Source organism: Ambystoma mexicanum, chromosome 5q (assembly GCF_040938575.1).
Source record: "Ambystoma mexicanum isolate Mex_15411 chromosome 5q, UKY_AmexF1_1, whole genome shotgun sequence".
Taxonomy (NCBI): domain Eukaryota; kingdom Metazoa; phylum Chordata; class Amphibia; order Caudata; family Ambystomatidae; genus Ambystoma; species Ambystoma mexicanum.
In genome coordinates this window covers 1,290,700,312-1,290,709,234 of record NC_090933.1, presented here as the reverse complement: position 1 = coordinate 1,290,709,234, position 8,923 = coordinate 1,290,700,312, and positions in this window count along the sequence as shown.

The following is an 8,923-nucleotide window of genomic DNA, read 5'->3' as shown; positions in this document are numbered from 1 at the left end:
AGAGTTGGAGGGTGCTGACTGACTTGCTGGATACAGAGTTGGAGGGGGCCTGACTGACTGGCCGGACACAGAGTTGGAGGGTTCCTGACTTACTGGCTGGAGAAAGAGTTTGAGGGTGCCTGACTGACTGGCTGGAGACAGGATTGGTGGGAGCCCGACTGACTTGCTGGAGACAGGGTTTGAGGGTGCCTGACTGACAGGCGGGAGACAAAGTTGGAGGGTGCCTGGCTGATTGCCTGGGGGCAGAGTTGGAGGGGGCCTGACTGACTGGAGACAGAGTTGGAGGGTGCCTGACTGACTGGCTGGAGACAGGGTTGGAGAGAGCCTGACTGACTGGCGTGAGACAGAGTTGGAGGGTGCCTGGCTGATTGCCTGGGGGAAGAGTTGGAGGGTGCCTGACTAACTGGCTGGAGAAGGAGTTGGAGGGGGCTGGCTGACTGGCTGGAGACAGGGTTGGAGGGGCCCCTACTGACTTGCTGGAGACAGAATTGGAATGGGCCTGACTGACTGATTGGAGACAGAGTTGGAGGGTGCCTGGCTGACTGGCTGGATACAGAGTTGGAGGGTGCCTGGCTCACTGGCTGGATACAGAGTTGGAGGGGTTCTGACTGACTGGCTGGAGACAGAGCTGGAGGGGGTCTGACTGAAAGGCTGGAGACAGAGTTGGTGGGTGACTGGCTGACTGGCTGGAGACTGAATTGGACAGGGCCTGACTGATTGGAGACAGAGTTGAAGGGTGCCTGGCTGATTGCCTGGAGACAGAGTTGGAGGGTGCCTGACTGACTGGCTGCAGACAGAGTTTGAGGGGGCCTGACTGACTGGCCAGAGACAGAGTTGGAGGGCGCCTGACTGACTTGCTGGATACAGAGTTGGAGGGGGTCTGACTGACAGGATGGAGACAGAGTTGGAGGGGCCTGATTGACTGGCTGGAGACAGAGTTGGAGGGTGCCTGAATGACTGGCTGGAAACAGAGTTGGAGGGTGCCTGACTGACTGGCTGGAGACAGGGTTGGAGGGGGCCCTATTGACTTGCTGGAGACAGAATTGGAATGGGCCTGACTGACTGATTGGAGACAGAGTTGGAGGGTGCCTGGCTGACTGGCTGGATACAGAGTTGGAGGGTGCCTGGCTCACTGGCTGGATACAGAGTTGGAGGGGTTCTGACTGACTGGCTGGAGACAGAGCTGGAGGGGGCCCTACTGACTTGCTGGAGACAGAATTGGAAGGGGCCTGACTGACTGACTGGAGACAGAGTTTGAGGGTGCCTGACTGACTGGCTGGATACAGAGTTGGAGGGGGTCTGACTGACTGGCTGGAGACAGACAGAGTTGGAGGGGGTCTGACTGACTGGCTGGAGACAGGGTTGGAGGGGCCCCTACTGACTTGCTGAGACAGAATTGGAAGGGGCCTGACTGACTGACTGGAGACAGAGTTTGAGGGTGCCTGACTGACTGGCTGGATACAGAGTTGGAGGGGGTCTGACTGACAAGCTGGAGGCAGAGTTGGAGGGGGGCTGACTGACTGGCCCGAGACAGAGTTGGAGGTTGCCTGACTAACTGGCTAAATACAGAATTAGAGGGGGTCTGCCTGACTGGCTGCTGACAGAGTTGGTGGGTGACTGGCTGATTGCCTGGAGACAGAGTTGGAGGGTGCCTGACTGACTGGCTGCAGACAGAGTTTGAGGGGGCCTGACTGACTGGCCAGAGACAGAGATGGAGGGCGCCTGACTGACTTGCTGGATACAGAGTTGGAGGGGGTCTGACTGACAGGATGGAGACAGAGTTGGAGGGGCCTGATTGACTGGCTGGAGACAGAGTTGGAGGGTGCCTGAATGACTGGCTGGAAACAGAGTTGGAGGGTGCCTGACTGACTGGCTGGAGACAGGGTTGGAGGGGGCCCTATTGACTTGCTGGAGACAGAATTGGAATGGGCCTGACTGACTGATTGGAGACAGAGTTGGAGGGTGCCTGGCTGACTGGCTGGATACAGAGTTGGAGGGTGCCTGGCTAACTGGCTGGATACAGAGTTGGAGGGGTTCTGACTGACTGGCTGGAGACAGAGCTGGAGGGGGCCCTACTGACTTGCTGGAGACAGAATTGGAAGGGGCCTGACTGACTGACTGGAGACAGAGTTTGAGGGTGCGTGACTAACTGGCTGGATACAGAGTTGGAGGGGGTCTGACTGACTGGCTGGAGACAGACAGAGTTGGAGGGGGTCTGACTGACTGGCTGGAGACAGGGTTGGAGGGGCCCCTACTGACTTGCTGAGACAGAATTGGAAGGGGCCTGACTGACTGACTGGAGACAGAGTTTGAGGGTGCCTGACTGACTGGCTGGATACAGAGTGGGAGGGGGTCTGACTGACAAGCTGGAGACAGACAGAGTTGGAGGGGGTCTGACTGACTGGCTGGAGACAGACAGAGTGTGAGGGGGTCTGACTGACTGGCTGGAGGCAGAGTTTGAGGGTGCCTGACTTACTGGCTGGATACAGAGTTGGAGGGGGTCTGACTGACTGGCTTGAGACAGACAGAGTTGGAGGGGGTCTGACTGACTGGCTGGAGACAGAGTTGGAGGGTGCCTGACTGACTGGCTAGAGACAGAGTTGGAGGGTGCCTGGCTGACTGGCTGGATACAGAGTTGGAGGGGTACTGACTGACTGGCTGGAGACAGACAGAGTTGGATGGGGTCTGACTGACTGGCTGGAGACAGAGCTGGAGGGGGCCCTACTGACTTGCTGGAGACAGAATTGGAAGTGGCCTGACTGACTGACTGACTGGAGACAGAGTCTGAGGGTGCCGGACTGACTGGCTGGAGACAGAGTTGGAGGGTGCCTGACTGACTGGCTGGAGACAGGGTTGGAGGGGGCCCTACTGACTTGCTGGAGACAGAATTGGAAGGGGCCTGACTGACTGGCTGGAGACAGAGTTGGAGGGTGTCTGACTGACTGGCTGGAGACATAGATGGAGGATGCCTGCCTGACTGGCTGGAGACAGAGTTGGAGGGTGCCTGACTGACTGGCTGGAGACAGAGTTGGAGGGGGCCTGACTAACTGGAGACAGAGTTTCAGGGGGGCTGACTTACTGGCTGTAGACAGAGTTGGAGGGGACCTAACTAACTGTCCGGAGACCGAGTTGGAGGGGGCCTGACTGACTTGCTGGAGAAAGAGTTTGAGGGTGCCTGACTGACTGGCTGGAGACAGTATTGGAGGGCGTCCAACTGACTTGCTGGAGACAGGGTTTGAGGGTGCCTGACTGACTGGCTGGAAACAGAGTTGGAGGGTGCTGACTGACTTGCTGGATACAGAGTTGGAGGGGGTCTGACTGACAGGATGGAGACAGAGTTGGAGGGGCCTGATTGACTGGCTGGAGACAGAGTTGGAGGGTGCCTGAATGACTGGCTGGAAACAGAGTTTGAGGGTGCCTGACTGACTGGCTGGAGACAGGGTTGGAGGGGGCCCTATTGACTTGCTGGAGACAGAATTGGAATGGGCCTGACTGACTGACTGGAGACAGAGTTGGAGGGTGCCTGGCTGACTGGCTGGATACAGAGTTGGAGGGTGCCTGGCTGACTGGCTGGATACAGAGTTGGAGGGGTTCTGACTGACTGGCTGGAGACAGAGCTGGAGGGGGCCCTACTGACTTGCTGGAGACAGAATTGGAAGGGGCCTGACTGACTGACTGGAGACAGAGTTTGAGGGTGCCTGACTGACTAGCTGGATACAGAGTTGGAGGGGGTCTGACTGACTGGCTGGAGACAGACAGTGTTGGAGGGGGTTTGACTGACTGGCTGGAGACAGAGTTGGACGGTGCCTGACTGACTGGCTGGAGACAGAGTTGGAGGGTGCCTGACTGATTGGCTGGAGACAGGGTTGGAGGGGCCCCTACTGACTTGCTGGAGACAGAATTGGAAGGGGCCTGACTGACTGACTGACTGGACACAGAGTTTGAGGGTGCCTGACTGACTGGCTGGATACAGAGTTGGAGGGGGTCTGACTGACAAGCTGGAGACATACAGAGTTGGAGGGGGTCTGAATGACTGGCTGGAGACAGACAGAGTGGGAGGGGGTCTGACTGACTGGCTGGAGGCAGAGTTTGAGGGTGCCTGACTTACTGGCTGGATACAGAGTTGGAGGGGGTCTGACTGACTGGCTGGAGACAGACAGAGTTGGAGGGTGCCTGACTGACTGGCTAGAGACAGAGTTGGAGGGTGCCTGGCTGACTGGCTGGATACAGAGTTGGAGGGGGTCTGACTGACTGGCTGGAGGCAGAGTTTGAGGGTGCCTGGCTTACTGGCTGGATACAGAGTTGGAGGGGGTCTGACTGACTGGCTGGAGACAGACAGAGTTGGAGGGTGCCTGACTGACTGGCTAGAGACAGAGCTGGAGGGGGCCCTACTGACTTGCTGGAGACAGAATTGGAAGGGGCCTGACTGACTGACTGACTGGAGACAGAGTTTGAGGGTACCTGACTGACTGGCTGGAGACAGAGTTGGAGGGTGCCTGACTGACTGGCTGGAGACAGGGTTGGAGGGGGCCCTACTGACTTGCTGGAGACAGAGTTGGAGGGTGTCTGACTGACTGGCTGTAGACATAGTTGGAGGGTGCCTGCCTGACTGGCTGGAGACAGAGTTGGAGGGTGCCTGACTGACTGGCTGGAGACAGAGTTGGAGGGGGCCTGACTAACTGGAGACAGAGTTTTAGGGGGGCTGACTGACTGGCTGTAGACAGAGTTGGAGGGGACCTGACTAACTGGCCGGAGACAGAGTTGGAGGGGGCCTGACTGACTGGCTGGAGAAAGAGTTTGAGGGTGCCTGACTGGCTGGCTGGAGACAGTATTGGAGGGCGTCCAACTGACTTGCTGGAGACAGGGTTTGAGGGTGCCTGACTGACTGGCTGGAAACAGAGTTGGAGGGTGCCTGACTCACTGGCTGGAGACAGAGTTGGAGGGGGCCTGACTGACTGGAGACAGAGTTGTAGGGGGCTGACTGGCTGGCTGTAGACAGAGTTGGAAGGGGCCTGACTGACTGGCTGGAGACAGAGTTGGAGGGTTCCTGACTAACTGGCTGGAGAAAGAGTTTGGGGGTGCCTGGCTGAGTGGCTGGAGACTGAATTGGAGGGAGCCTGGCTCATTGGCTGGAGACAGAGTTGGAGGGTGCCTGACTGACTGGCTGGAGACAGAGTTGGACGAGCCTGGCTCACTGGCTGGAGACAGAGTTGTAGGGGGCCTGACTGACTGGCCCGAGACAGAGTTGGAGGGTGCCTGACTGACTGGCTGGATACAGAGTTGGAGGGGGTCTGAATGACTGGCTGGAGACAGTATTGGAGGGAGCCCGACTGATTTGCTGGAGACAGGGTATGAGGATGCCTAACTGACTGGCTGGAGACAGAGTTGGAAGGGGCCTGATTGACTGGCTGGAACCAGAGTTGGAGGGTGCCTGACTGACTGGATGGAGACAGAGTTGGAGAGAGCCTGACTGACTGGCTGGAGACAGAGTTGGAGGGTGCCTGGCTGATTGCCTGGGGACAGAGTTGGAGGGTGCCTGACTAACTGGCTAGAGACAGAGTTGGAGGCGGCCTGGCTGACTGGCTGGAGACAGAGTTGGAGGGGGGGCTAAATGACTGGCATGAGAGAGAGTTGGAGGTTGCCTGACTAACTGGCTAAATACAGAATTGAACGGTGTCTGACTGACTGGCTGGAGACAGAGTTGGTGGGTGACTGGCTGACTGGCTGGAGACTGAATTGGACAGGGCCTGACCGACTGGAGACAGAGTTGGAGGGTGCTTGGCTGATTGCCTGGAGACAGAGTTGGAGGGGGCCTGACTGACTGGTCCGAGACAGAGTTGGAGGGTGCCTGACTGACTGGCTGGATCCAGAGTTGGCGGGGTCTGACTGACTGGCTGGAGACGGATTGGAGGGAGCCTGACTGACTGGCTGGAGACAGGGTTTGAGGGTGCCTGACTGACAGCTGGAGACAGAGTTGGAAGGGGCCCGATTGACTGGCTGGAGACAGAGTTGGAGGGTGCCTGACTGACTGGCTGGAGACAGAGTTGGAGGGGGCCTGACTAACTGGAGACAGAGTTTTAGGGGGGCTGACTGACTGGCTGTAGACAGAGTTGGAGGGGACCTGACTAACTGGCCGGAGACAGAGTTGGAGGGGGCCTGACTGACTGGCTGGAGAAAGAGTTTGAGGGTGCCTGACTGACTGGCTGGAGACAGTATTGGAGGGCGTCCAACTGACTTGCTGGAGACAGGGTTTGAGGGTGCCTGACTGACTGGCTGGAAACAGAGTTGGAGGGTGCCTGACTCACTGGCTGGAGACAGAGTTGGAGGGGGCCTGACTGACTGGAGACAGAGTTGTAGGGGGCTGAGTGGCTGGCTGTAGACAGAGTTGGAAGGGGCCTGACTGACTGGCCGGAGACAGAGTTGGAGGGTTCCTGACTGACTGGCTGGAGAAAGAGTTTGGGGGTGCCTGGCTGAGTGGCTGGAGACTGAATTGGAGGGAGCCTGGCTGATTGGCTGGAGACAGAGTTGGAGGGTGCCTGACTGACTGGCTGGAGACAGAGTTGGACGAGCCTGGCTCACTGGCTGGAGACAGAGTTGTAGGGGGCCTGACTGACTGGCCCGAGACAGAGTTGGAGGGTGCCTGACTGACTGGCTGGATACAGAGTTGGAGGGGGTCTGAATGACTGGCTGGAGACAGTATTGGAGGGAGCCCGACTGATTTGCTGGAGACAGGGTATGAGGATGCCTAACTGACTGGCTGGAGACAGAGTTGGAAGGAGCCTGATTGACTGGCTGGAACCAGAGTTGGAGGGTGCCTGACTGACTGGATGGAGACAGAGTTGGAGAGAGCCTGACTGACTGGCTGGAGACAGAGTTGGAGGGTGCCTGACTCACTGGCTGGAGACAGAGTTGGAGGGGGCCTGACTGACTGGAGACAGAGTTGTAGGGGGCTGAGTGGCTGGCTGTAGACAGAGTTGGAAGGGGCCTGACTGACTGGCCGGAGACAGAGTTGGAGGGTTCCTGACTGACTGGCTGGAGAAAGAGTTTGGGGGTGCCTGGCTGAGTGGCTGGAGACTGAATTGGAGGGAGCCTGGCTGATTGGCTGGAGACAGAGTTGGAGGGTGCCTGACTGACTGGCTGGAGACAGAGTTGGACGAGCCTGGCTCACTGGCTGGAGACAGAGTTGTAGGGGGCCTGACTGACTGGCCCGAGACAGAGTTGGAGGGTGCCTGACTGACTGGCTGGATACAGAGTTGGAGGGGGTCTGAATGACTGGCTGGAGACAGTATTGGAGGGAGCCCGACTGATTTGCTGGAGACAGGGTATGAGGATGCCTAACTGACTGGCTGGAGACAGAGTTGGAAGGGGCCTGATTGACTGGCTGGAACCAGAGTTGGAGGGTGCCTGACTGACTGGATGGAGACAGAGTTGGAGAGAGCCTGACTGACTGGCTGGAGACAGAGTTGGAGGGTGCCTGGCTGATTGCCTGGGGACAGAGTTGGAGGGTGCCTGACTAACTGGCTAGAGACAGAGTTGGAGGCGGCCTGGCTGACTGGCTGGAGACAGAGTTGGAGGGGGGGCTAAATGACTGGCATGAGAGAGAGTTGGAGGTTGCCTGACTAACTGGCTAAATACAGAATTGAACGGTGTCTGACTGACTGGCTGGAGACAGAGTTGGTGGGTGACTGGCTGACTGGCTGGAGACTGAATTGGACAGGGCCTGACCGACTGGAGACAGAGTTGGAGGGTGCTTGGCTGATTGCCTGGAGACAGAGTTGGAGGGGGCCTGACTGACTGGTCCGAGACAGAGTTGGAGGGTGCCTGACTGACTGGCTGGATCCAGAGTTGGCGGGGTCTGACTGACTGGCTGGAGACGGATTGGAGGGAGCCTGACTGACTGGCTGGAGACAGGGTTTGAGGGTGCCTGACTGACAGCTGGAGACAGAGTTGGAAGGGGCCCGATTGACTGGCTGGAGACAGAGTTGGAGGGTGCCTGACTGACTGGCTGGAGACAGAGTTGGAGGGGGCCTGACTAACTGGAGACAGAGTTTTAGGGGGGCTGACTGACTGGCTGTAGACAGAGTTGGAGGGGACCTGACTAACTGGCCGGAGACAGAGTTGGAGGGGGCCTGACTGACTGGCTGGAGAAAGAGTTTGAGGGTGCCTGACTGACTGGCTGGAGACAGTATTGGAGGGCGTCCAACTGACTTGCTGGAGACAGGGTTTGAGGGTGCCTGACTGACTGGCTGGAAACAGAGTTGGAGGGTGCCTGACTCACTGGCTGGAGACAGAGTTGGAGGGGGCCTGACTGACTGGAGACAGAGTTGTAGGGGGCTGAGTGGCTGGCTGTAGACAGAGTTGGAAGGGGCCTGACTGACTGGCCGGAGACAGAGTTGGAGGGTTCCTGACTGACTGGCTGGAGAAAGAGTTTGGGGGTGCCTGGCTGAGTGGCTGGAGACTGAATTGGAGGGAGCCTGGCTGATTGGCTGGAGACAGAGTTGGAGGGTGCCTGACTGACTGGCTGGAGACAGAGTTGGACGAGCCTGGCTCACTGGCTGGAGACAGAGTTGTAGGGGGCCTGACTGACTGGCCCGAGACAGAGTTGGAGGGTGCCTGACTGACTGGCTGGATACAGAGTTGGAGGGGGTCTGAATGACTGGCTGGAGACAGTATTGGAGGGAGCCCGACTGATTTGCTGGAGACAGGGTATGAGGATGCCTAACTGACTGGCTGGAGACAGAGTTGGAAGGAGCCTGATTGACTGGCTGGAACCAGAGTTGGAGGGTGCCTGACTGACTGGATGGAGACAGAGTTGGAGAGAGCCTGACTGACTGGCTGGAGACAGAGTTGGAGGGTGCCTGGCTGATTGCCTGGGGACAGAGTTGGTGGGTGCCTGACTAACTGGCTAGAGACAGAGTTGGAG